Source organism: Oncorhynchus gorbuscha, linkage group LG02, assembly GCF_021184085.1.
Source record: "Oncorhynchus gorbuscha isolate QuinsamMale2020 ecotype Even-year linkage group LG02, OgorEven_v1.0, whole genome shotgun sequence".
Taxonomy (NCBI): domain Eukaryota; kingdom Metazoa; phylum Chordata; class Actinopteri; order Salmoniformes; family Salmonidae; genus Oncorhynchus; species Oncorhynchus gorbuscha.
In genome coordinates, this window is record NC_060174.1 from 91,388,238 (window position 1) to 91,401,417 (window position 13,180).

A 13,180-nucleotide genomic window follows, 5' to 3' on the forward strand; every position below is an offset into this window, starting at 1 on the left:
ATTACTATACTTGCTGACTTTCTGGACACTGTCATTAGTTGTCTTTCATTATCTTTCGAATACTAATGCCTTGAAGTAATGGTGACATCTAGAATAACTTTGTATATCAGGCTCGTTCCACATTCCTGGCCATATTGTGTCTAAAATGAAAAGACCTGTTACTCACTATTGCACAAACCATTGATTATTCATGCCAATAAATCTATTGAATGTTTATCCATAGGTTATTTATTGTTAGGCTGCAAGCTAGAAGCTTTATAATGACTGTGACAATATGCCTGCCTTCCTGGGACTTTAATATTAAATCGTCTTGGCCTGCCAATGCCCTGACGATTTGAGTCGATGACGTGGGCTGACTGTTCCTCATTTCAGTCACGTTTTCCACTGCCAAAGAGAGTAGAGTACTATTGCCATTCTGTTCCCCAGTCTAACACCTTCCCTCTGCAGTTTCTGTGTTTTGGCTTATGCTGACACCACGTTTCCTGAGGCACTTTCATGACTGTAGAATTTCAATCAATACATGTAAATCAATAAACATCTTGAAATGGAGCCTTGTAAATAATCATCCCTTTCCTAAAACATTTCACTTCTCTTTGTATAAAATGTCACAATGCATGTCATTCCAGGTGCAATATTTGCTGTTTTCAAATGGCTCATATTGTAGTTTACCTGTGTGTTACCTGATAACAGTATAGAAAAGGTCATGCATTGTGGGTATTATGATAATGTCTTGTAACAGTTTTATTTAAAACTTGGAAATCTGTCAGTGAACTTTGATGAATCTGAGATTCAGGTGGAAAAATCTAAAATGATGTGCACAGCGCGACTGATTTTTTAGAACAGTGGTTCCCAAACTTTATACAGTCCCGTACCCCTTCAAACATTCAACCTCCAACTGCGTACCCCCTCTAGCACCAGGGTCAGCGCACTCTCAAATGTTGCTTTTTTGCCATCATTGTAAGCCTGTCACCCAAACACACACATTTATTAAACATAAGAATGAGTGCGTCACAAGCCGGCTCGTGGGAATTGACAAAGAGCTCTTATAGGACCAGGGCACAAATTAAAATAATCAATAATTTTCCTCTTTATTTAACCATTAAATATAAAACTTTATTTGTTCATCAAAAATTGTGAATAACTCACAACAGGTTAATGAGAAGGGTGTGCTTGAAAGGATGCACATACAGTCGTATGAAAAAGTTTGGGCACCCCTCTGAGGCTGCATAATAATTTACTCTGTCGTCACAGAAAATGATCACAGTGGCATGCCGTTCATTTTTTAATAAAAGCTGAGTACTGGGGTAATGTCCAGACAAAGATTTTTAGTGTAGCAATATTAAGTTGTATGAAATTAAATCAGATGTGAAAAATAGGCAAAACAAAAATGTGGGCACCCTTGTCATTCTGTTGATTTGAATACCTGTAACTACTCAGCACTGATTAATTGGAACACACAATTGGTTTGGGGAGCTCATTAAGCCTTGAACTTCATAGACAAGTGCATCCAATCATGAGAAAAGGTATTTAAGGCCAATTGCAAGTTGTTGTTCTCTTTGACTCTCCTCTGAAGAGTGGCAACATGGGGGCCTCAAAACAACTCTCAAATGACCTGAAAACAAAGATTGTTCAACATTATGGTTTAGAGGAAGGCTACAAAAAGCTATCGCAGAGATTTAAGCTGTCAGTGTCCACAGTGAGGAACATAGTGAGGAAATGGAAGACCACAGGCACAGTTCTTGTTAAGGCCAGAAGTGGCAGGCCAAGTAAAATATCAGAGAGGCAAAGGCGAAGGATGGTGAGAACGGTCAAAAACAGCCCACAGACCACCTCCAAAGACCTACAACATGATCTTGCTGCAGATGGTGTCACTGTGCATCGTTCAACAATTCAGCGCACTTTGCACAAAGAGAAGCTGTATGGGAGAGTGATGCGGAAGAAGCCTTTTCTGCACACACGCCACAAACAGAGTCGCTTGAGGTATGCAAACGCACATTTGAACAAGCCAGCTTCATTTTGGAATAAGGTGCTGTGGACTGATGAAACAAAGATTAAGTTATTTGGTCATAACAAGGGACGTTATGTATGGCGGCAAAAGAACACAGCGTTCCAAGAAAAACACTTGGGTTCCATCAGGTTGTGGGGCTGTGTGGCCAGTGCCGGTACTGGGAATCTTGTTAAAGTTGAGGGTCGCATGGATTCCACTCAATATCAGGAGATTCTTGGGAATAATGTTGAAGAATCAGTCACAAAGTTGAAGTTATGCCGGGGCTGGATATTTCAACAAGACAACAACCCAAAACACTGCTCAAAATCTACCCTGGCATTTATGCAGAGGAACAAGTACAATGTTCTGGAATGGCCATCCCAGTCCCCAGACCTGAATATCATTGAGAATCTGTGGGATGATTTGAAGCGGGCTTGTCCATGCTCGGCAACCATCAAACCTAACTGAACTGGAGATGTTTGGTAAGGAATGGTCCAAAATACCATCATCCAGAATCCAGACACTCATTAGAGGCTATGGGAAGCATCTAGAGGCTGTTATTTTAGCAAAAAGAGGCTCTACTAAATATTAATGTGATTTTTCTATTGGGGTGCCCAAATTTATGCACCTGTCTAATTTTGTTTTGATGCATATTGCACATTTTCTGTTAATCCAATACACCTAATTTCACTACTGAAATATTACTGTGTCCATCAGTTATTTGATAGATCAAAATGAAATTGCTGATCCAAACACCCAATTATTTATAAATGGAAATCATGGAAATTGTTAGGGGTGCCCAAACTTTTTCATACGACTGTAACTCTGCAATGTTGAGCTGTATTCCAAGATGGCGTAGCAGTCGGACGTCTATTTGTCTTGTCCCGTCAGTCCCGTTCCATGTATATATCATTTTTAATCTCAAATTCCATCTACGGACTGAACATACATTCCTGCAACCCGCCCCACACAATGTGGTACAGATCTGATATTTTTTTTTAACTTTAGAACCGGAACCCCCATCAAAAGCTAGCCAGCTACTAGCTAGTAGTCAGTTAGCCACTTGGGTACACTGCAGCATCCACCAAGAGGCTCTTTCTGCCAAGGGAATGCATGACCGCTTGAAAGACATTTTGGACATACGGACATACGCACCGTTAGTGGAATTCCCGCGAGAGAGTAACGGTTAATGTGATTGAATGTTAATTATTTGACTAGGCTACCTGTATTTGACATCGTGTTATTATTTTGATATACACTAGATGGTTCAATTTACACTTTTGGCAGTGAAACGAGACTACTAAGGCTAGAAAAAAAACTCACCCAAATGTATAGCCCAGTTGGAAAATATAAATGGACTGTTTGGAAAAATATATATATATATATTTTTTAAAGTGAATCACATTTTGATTTGGCGTACTCCCGACGGCCGGGTTAAATGTACCCCAGTTTGGGAATACCTGCTTTAGAAGTATCAAAGTGGTGCCAGAAGAGGAGAAATCTATGGCTTAGCTTATTAGCATTAGCCGTCATACTTTTTTGCATTGTAGTATGACAACCAGCCCCGCAGGGGTTGCTGGAAGAGCGTATAAACCTATTCCTCCGATCAAACATTGCCAAATGTGTAAATAGGGTTTGTCATATTTTATCGAACTTCTCATAAGACACCTCTTTTCATTAAAACCCAACAACCTATAAGTTAATGTATACAATCATTGTGAGGAAAATAATGTTCCTAGAGCGGGGGAAATTCCTGTGCACATGTGCAGATGCTTTGCTAAGGCTGATTCTCGTTGGTGGCACTGTGGTAGCTATCCGGTAGACAAACACACATGCCCAAATAGTGTTAACATGACGGCTAAGTGAATTTATTTCCTATGGAAAATTCTAATTGTTTACTGGGGAGGAGCAGAATCTGCTGTTTCTATTAGTTTAAATTCAGCCACTTCCTCTCCCAGAAGTAAATCATGTTAACTAGCTAGCGCATGCGAAATTGGGTTCTTGGTTCAGAGATTACTATTTTCCTGACCAATAAGACCTGGATGAAAGCACACCACTGTAAAGTGGTAATGGCTGCAGAAGTAAACTATTTGGTTGAATAGCTGCTAGATGAGAGGGATCAAATTCACCCAGCCATGCTTTTTGGTATGATGCCATGTCACCACACCACATGGAGGCATAGCCAAAGAGGATTGTGTCTTCAAACCTCAGCTGGATTGTTAGACTAAAGGGCTTTCTGGCAACAATTTGCTCCAACCCTGCATTTTGACTGACATTTTTAGCCAGACATCAATATTGAAAATAACTCTTGCTCTCTGCTATCTAGCCAGAAATGGAACTTTGTCAGAAATAGTTTGCACCAGAAAGGCTGTATTAGAGTTGCATTAGTGATATTTCCCTTCACAAAACTGATATCACAGTACTGGTATCTTCCTGTTTAGCCTAATCCTATTGTGAATCCCACCACCTGTCTTGTTTCTGTTTATGCAGTCCGCATATTAAAAAGGTGATTCTTTATATCCAGGGAGAGTCAAACACCACAGATGGGGGATGAGCCCGGAGATGTATCAGCTATATCTGTCTCCTGCAGCTTGCTCTGGATTTTCTCACCGTGTTTTCTTTCTCCTGTGGATATTATTTCATGTGCATCTTCAATCAGGGTCATGGCAGTGTGTACTGCATTTCCTCTTCACTTGAAGGGGAGATGTTTGAGATCAGTCACAGGGTGTATCACTGCTGCCCAGCAGAACAAAATATTATCTCAGGATCACCTTTTGCTTCATCAAATTAGTTTTAATGAATACTGATGAGATTCCGGCATGGAACCCTGCACTTGATTTACAACCAACAACAGCTTGGGTGAAAGGTTGCAATAAGAGAACATTATTTCAAAATTGATTGAATTTCAAAGCCACGACCTCTTTTTAGTTCATGAAATAGCCACTAATATTGTTCCCGCTAATCTTCTAAAGTGGTTAATCTGAAATGGCAAAATCACGTCTGTAAAACAGTTATGCATAATGAAATGCAAATTAAAGAGTCCAATTAAGTCTTATTTCAAATAGGTCCTTACTTCGTTCAATGATGTGTCACGGCTCCACAGTCCATTGGGTTTCTGAGCTCCCTAAGCTTTCCTTACTTCAGAAGTCTCAATGTCAACATTTCGTCTCCAAAACTTCATTAATTCCTCACGGTGTCCACTCAACAATGTTCATAATCTCTGCTGAGAGTATTCTCATGTTAGAAACATCGGACTATGGCCCTGCATATCAATTCGGAGGCATTGAACTTGAACTTTGGTATCTTGGAGCCAGGATCGCATTCTTTAGTCATTTAGCAGACACTCTTATCCAAAGCAACTTACAGTAGTGAGTGCATACATTTTCATACTTGTCCCCCATGGGAATCTACTGTAACCCACAATCCAAGCCAGTAACATGACTCTCGCAGATCCATTAACTTAAAGGTTAACGTCCAAAATGGTAGTTTCATTATAAAAATGGTACATGTCATTGGCATTTTATCTTTTGATTGCAGCCATAATGTGTTTAATATTGTAGAGCTGCGGGAATCATTCATTTTTATATATAAGAACAGGCCAAGATTAGCAAGAGGAGTATGCTGCTTCGCTTTTACATTGTTGAATTTCTAGCTGAGCACTACTGCCTTCCACATGCTCTGGGAGGCAGCTGGCAGCTAATGTTAATGCCAACGGACACATTGAGAGCACAATGCAAAAATAAAAACCACCATAAAAATAAAAATAATTTAAACCCATGAGAATATGTTACCCATATGAACTATTATCATAAAGTTAGTAGACCATTTTTCAACAGACACCTCAAAATTACCTAGCTACAGTGATGGAAAAAGTATCAAATTGTCATTCTTGAGTAAAAGTAAAGATACCTTAATAGAAAATTACTAAAGTAAAAGTGAGTCACCCTGTAAAATACTACTTGAGTAAATGTCTAAAAGTATCTGGTTTTAAATATACTTAAGTACAGTGGTGGAAAAAAAAAATCATTGCGTTAAAGTAAAGTATACATCAACATTTTCTTGTTTTGTTACTGCCAGACAAGGGCACACTCCCAACACTCAGACATAATTTACAAATCCAGTATATGTGTTTAGTGAGCCCCACCTATTGATAGGTGGTGAATTATTCCATATTGCTGTCCTGCGTGCGCATTCCAAATGTAACAAGTACTTTTGGGTGTCAGGAAAAATGTATGGAAGAAAAATGTACATATTTTCTTTAGGAATGTAGTGGAGTAAAAATTAAAGTTGTAATAAATATAAATAGTAAGGTAAAGTACAGATACCCCAAACAAATAGTTTGAAGTACTACTTAAGTACTTTTCACCACTGAATAGCTAGCATACTGTATTTCCCACAAAAGTTAGATTGCAGTCCTACCTTGGTAACGGTTAAATGAATCCATAAGAAGGTTTGTCCTGGCATTCTTCCTACAAAAATACTTTATTTAGAAAGTGGCTGTGCTACACACTAGACAGGGTTCAGCCACGCACTCGACTGCTTTCAAAAATGTCGCAAAATCACTTTGTTTTCATATATATGTGATCTTATGGACTGTTAGGCAGAATGCTACATTATGACACTGTTAGTTTAGAGAAGAAAATAGCGATACCTTTTTACCAGGCCTTCATTGTCAACAAGAATTTGTTCTTAATTGACTCGCCTGGATAAATAAAGGTTAAATATATGAAACATATTTTCCTGGGTTCTATTTATAAAGCAGATAAAAAATGTATAGCGGACCTCTTGGAGAAAGACCCTTTATATTCTAATCCAACAGTATCAAGTGTTCTGTGTCGGAGATCTTTGTGGGCTATACTCGGCCTTGTCTCAGGATGGTAAGTTGGTGGTTGAAGATTTCCCTCTAGTGGTGTGGGGGCTGTGCTTTGGCAAAGTGGGTGGGGTTATATCCTTCCTGTTTGGCCCTGTCCGGGGGTGTCCTCGGATGGGGCCACAGTGTCTCCTGACCCCTCCTGTCTCAGCCTCCAGTATTTATGCTGCAGTAGTTTATGTGTCGGGGGGCTAGGGTCAGTTTGTTTATCTGGAGTACTTCTCCTGTCCTATTCGGTGTCCTGTGTAAATCTAAGTGTGCGTTCTCTAATTCTCTCCTTCTCTCTTTCTTTCTCTCTCTCGGAGGACCTGAGCCCTAGAACCATGCCCCAGGACTACCTGACATGATGACTCCTTGCTGTCCCCAGTCCACCTGGCCATGCTGCTGCTCCAGTTTCAACTGGCCTGGGCCCTAGGACCATGTCCCAGGACTACCTGACATGAGGACTCCTTGCTGTCCCCAGTCCACCTGGCCATGCTCCTGCTCCAGTTTCAACTGACCTGAGCCCTAGGACCGTGCCCCAGGACTACCTGACATGATGGCTCCTTGCTGTCCCCAGTCCATCTGACTGTGCTGCTGCTCCAGTTTCAACTGTTCTGCCTTATTATTATTTGACCATGCTGGTCATTTATGAACATTTGAACATCTTGGTCATGTTCTGTTATAATCTCTACCCGGCACAGCCAGAAGAGGACTGGCCACCCCACATAGCCCGGTTCCTCTCTAGGTTTCTTCCTAGGTTTTGGCCTTTCTAGGGAGTTTTTCCTAGCCACCGTGCTTTTACACCTGCATTGTTTGCTGTTTGGGGTTTTAGGCTGGGTTTCTGTACAGCACTTTGAGATATCAGCTGATGTACGAAGGGCTATATAAATAAATTTGATTTGATTTGATTTGATTCTGTAAATACCAGCCCGGGAGCAAGACAACATCAGCGGTTACAGAATTACATAGTGTCATGGACATTATCAGTGTGCCCTCAGCCCAGTTTGACGTCAAACCTTTAACCATAACATTCAACATTGGCAGACATTTGATACTGGGAGTTAAACACGTCAAAAAGGTAGGAATATAAGTGCTTACAGGGCCTTGCAAAAGTATTCATCCCCCTTGGTGTTTCTCCTATTTTGTTGCATTACAACCTGTAATTTAAATTGATTTTATTTGGATTTCATGTAATGGAAATACACAAAATAGTCAGAATTGGTAAGTGAAATGAAAAAAAGACTTAGTTTCAAATAAATAAATAAATAAACGTAAAAGTGGTGTGTGCGTATGTATTCACCCCCTTTGCTATGAAGCCCCTAAATAAGATCTGGTGCAACCAATTACCTTCAGAAGTCACAAAATGAGTTAAATAAAGTCCACCTGTGTGCAATCTAAGTGTCACATGATCTGAGTATATATACATCTGTTCTGAAAGGCCCCAGTCTGCAACACCACTAAGCAAGGGGCACCACCAAGCAAGCAGCACCATGAAGACCAAGGAGCTCTCCAAACATGTCAGGTACAAAGTTGTAGAGAAGTACAGATCAGGGTTGGGTTATAAAAAATAACCGAAACTTTGAACATCCCATGGAGCACCATTAAATCCATTATTTAAAAAATGGAAAGAACATGTCACCACAACAAACCTGCCAAGAGAGGTCCCCCCACCAAAACTAAGGAGGGAATTAATCAGAGAGGCAACTAATCAGAGAGGCAACAAAGAGACCAAAGATAACCCTGAAGGAGCTGCAAAGCTCTACAGCAGAGATTGGAGTATCTGTCTATAGGACCACTTTAAGCTGTACACTCCACAGAGAAGGGCTTTACAGAAGAGTGGACAGAAAAAAGCCATTGCTTAAAGAAGAAATTAGAAAACACGTTTGGTGTTCGCCAAAAGGCATGTGGGAGACTCCCCAAACATATGGAAGAAGGTACTCTGGTCAGATGAGACTAAAATTGAGCTTTTTGGCCATCAAGCAAAACGCTATGTCTGGCGCAAATCCAACACCTCTCATCACCCTGAGAACACCATCACAGTGAAGCATGGTGGTGGCAGCATCATGCTGTGGGGATGTTTTTCATCAGCAGGGACTGGGAAACTGGTCAGAATTTAATGAATGATGGATGACGCTAAATACAGGGAAATTCTTGAGTGAAACCTGTTTCAGTCTTCCAGAGATTTGAGACTGGGACGGCGGTTCACCTTCCAGCAGAACAATGACCCTAAGCATACTGCTAAAGCAACACTTGAGTGGTTTAAGGGGAAACATTTAAATATCTTGGAATGGCCTAGTCAAAGCCCGGACTTCAATCAAATTGAGGATCTGTGGTATGACTTAAAATTGCTGTACACCAGCGGAACCCATCCAACTTGAAGGAGCTGGAGCAGTTTTGCCTTGAAGAATGGGCAAAAATCCCAGTGGCTAGATGTGCCAAGCTTATAGAGACATACCACGAGAGACTTGCAGCTGTAATTGCTGCAAACGATGGCTCTACAAAGTATTGACCTTGGAGGGGTGAATAGTTATTCACGCTCAAGCTAATTTTTTTTGTCTTATTTCTTGTTTGTTTCACAATAAAAAAATGTTTTGCATCTTCAAAGTGGTAGGCATATTGTGTAAATCAAACCTTTGTACCAGGTTTGTACCTGGTACAAACCTCCCCAAAATTATATTTTAATTCCAGGTTGTAAGGCAACAAAATAGGAAAATGCCAAGGGGGGTGAATACTTTCACAAGCCACTGTATAGTAAATAAAATACAGGAGATTAATTTAAATCAAGTAATTCCCCATTACAGAATAGTACTGTGAAATTGTGCAAATTGGGTTAATGCATTTTTAGTGTAAAAGCTTTTTGAAAAGGCCGCCTGAAATTTCAGGCTCTTTTGGTGGGATGTAGTTTTGGCATGCCTGGTGACATCACCAGGTGGTACATTATTTAATAGACCAATATCAGCTAGATTTCAGTTATCCCCTCCCCACTCAAACCACTGCCACAACTGGCTATGTGGTTATTACATCTCAATGGGTGTAATTTTCTTGACAATTTCAATACCTTTTGGAAACAAAACAAGTTTTATGAGGAGGATAGGATCCACCTAAATCATTTGGGTTCCTGGATCCTTTCACAGCATTATAAGGCTGTGTTGAGACAATTACTTATCAATGACCCAAGCCCAGCTAATCTCTACCATTGTGACGCAGAGTTGTCATAATGCTTCAGAAGATGTACATTACACCAGCGGCATTGGTAGACAATGTAAGTAACCTAATGTATGTCCCTCTAACTACCCTGAATGCCTCTGCTGATCCTACAGCTATTTTATGCAGTAATCATGTGCATATGAACCACATTTACACTGTTAGCACTGAGCAGGTGTGCCCTAGGAGGAAGTCCACCGTGTGCAGCTCACCCTGCACTAACATAAATAACATGAGCATATCTACTTCTGCTAAACAAGTAAACATCCCAGAAGAAAAGTAATCAAAATAGCCCACGTTAACATATGTAGCTTAAGAGACAAGGTTCATGAAATCAATAATTTGCTAGTAACAGATGGCATTCCTATTCTGACTATATCTGACACTCACTTAGATAATACCTTTGATGATACAGTGGTAGCAATACAAGGTTATAACTTTTACAGAAAATATATAAATGCCAATGGGAGGGCGTTGTTTATATTCATAACCACATTCCTGTAAAGATTAGAGGATCTCAGGATCTCATCCCTCACTGTTGTGCTAACAGTCATTATCTGGGTAACATGTGTGAAATGCTTGATAATGTATGTGATAAACAGAGGTATATTTTTTCAAGCTACCCACTCAAGAAAAAGCTTCAAACTGTAACCAGTGCCCGGAACCTGGTTCAGGTTATCAGTCAACCTACCAGTGTAGTTACAAACAGCACAGGAATGAAATCACCATATACTGATCACGTCTTTACTAATGTTGTAGACATTTTCTTGAAAGTTGTATCCAAATCTATAGGGTGTAGTGATCACAATATAGTAGCCATATCTTGGAAAACAAAAGTTCCAAAGGCTGGGCCTAATATAGTGTATAAGAGGTCATACAATAAGTTTGTAGTGATTCCTCTGTTGTTGATGTAAAGAATATTTGTTGGTCCATGGTGTATAATGAGGAGCAAACAGACACTGACACGTTCATGAAATAGCTTGTTCCAGTTACTAATAAGCATGCACCTATTAAGAAAGGGACTGTAAAAACTGTTAAATCACTGTGGATTGATGAGGAATTGAAAAATTCTATGGTTGAGAGGGATGGGGCAAAAGGAATGGCAAATAAGTCTGGCTGCACAACCGATTGGCAAATGTATTGAAAATTGAGAAATCCTGTGACTAAACTGAATAAAAAGAATAAACTACACTATGAAACAAAGATAAATGACAAAGATTTAAAGTAAAACGTTTTGGAGCACCTCAAATTAAATTGTGTGTAAAGAGGAAAACTAAGCTCCATCATTCATTGAACCAGATGGCCCATTCCTCACAAAACCAACTGATATTGCCAACAACTTTAATTATTTTTTATTGGCTAGATTAGCACATTTAGGCATGACATGCCAGCAACAAACACTGGCACTACACATTCAAGTATATCTGACCAAATTATATGAAAGACGAGAATTGTAATTTTGAATTCTGTAAAGTGAGTGTGGAAGAGGTGACTTTTTATTGTCTATCAACAATGAAAAGCCACCGGGACTGACAACTTGGATGGAAAATTACTGAGGATAATAGCAGACGATATTGCCACTCATATTTACCATATTTTCAATTTAAGCCTACCAGAAAGTATACCCCCAGGCTTGGAAGGAAGCAAAAGTCATTCCTCTACCTAAGAATAGTGAAGAATAATACAATTGTGTTTAATCCGACACAATGCTATGTTACAGTAAACAAATTAATAAACTTTCAGCATGCTTATAGGGAAGGTCATTCAATAAGCACATCACTTACACAAATTACAGATGATTGGCTAAGAGAAATTGATGATAAAAAGATTGTGGAGGCTATGTTGTTAAGACTTCAGTGCGGCTTTATACATTATTTATCATAGTCTGCTCCTGGAAAAACATGTGTTATGGCTTTACACCCCCTGCTATATTGTGGATAAAGAGTTACCTGTCTAACATAACACAGAGGGTGTTCTTCAATGGAAGCTTCAACAACATACAGGTAGAATCAGGAATTCCCCAGGGCAGCTGTCTAGGCCCAATACTTTTTTCAATCTTTACTAGTGACACGCCACTGGCTTTGAGAAAAGCTGGTGTGTCTATGTATGCGAATGATTCAGCACTATACATATCAGCTACTACAGCGACTGAAATGACTGCAACACTCAACAAAAAGTTGCAGTCACTTTCAGAGTGGGTGGCAAGGAAAAAGTTAGACCTAAATATTTCTAAAACTAAAAGCATTGTATTTGGGACAAATCATTCACTAAACCTCAACTAAATATTGTGGAAATTGAGCACATTGAGGTGACTAAAATGCTTGGATTAACCCTGGATTTTAAACTGTCATGGTCAAAACATATTGACACAACAGTAGCTAAGATGGGGATAAGCATGTCCATAATAAAGTGCTGCTCTACCTTCTTAACAGCACTATCAACAAGGCAGGTCATACAGGGCCTAGTTTTGTTGCACCTGGACTACTGTTCAGTAGTGTGGTCAGATGCCACAAAAAAGGAAAATGACAATTGGCTTAGAACAGGGCAGCACGGTTGGCCCTTGAATGTACACAGAGAGCTAATATTAATAATATGCATGTCAATCTCTCCTGGCTCAAAGTGGAAGAGGGATTGACTTTATTACTACTTGTAGTTATGAGAGGTATTGACATGTTGAATGCACAGAGCTGTCTGTTTGAACTACTGGCGCACAGCTCAGACACCCATGCATACCACACAGTCCCCAAGTCCAGAACAGACTATGAGAGGCGCACAGTACTACATAGAGCCATGACTACATGGAACTCTAGTCCACATCAAGTAACTGATGCAAGCAGTAAAATTAGATTTGAACACCCACCTAGAAAAAAGGAACAACTATGTGAGAATGCTGTTCATTGACTCAGCGTTCAACACCATAGTGCCCACAAAGCTCATCACTAAGCTAAGGACCCTGGGACTAAACACCTCCCTCTGCAACTGGATCCTGAACTTCCTGACGGGTCGCCCCCAGGTGGTAAGGGTAGGCAACAACTGCCATGCTGATCGTTAACACTGGGGCCCCTCATGGGTGCGTGCTTAGTCCCCTCCTGTACTCCCTGTTCACCTACGACTGCACGGCCAAACGCGACTCCAAC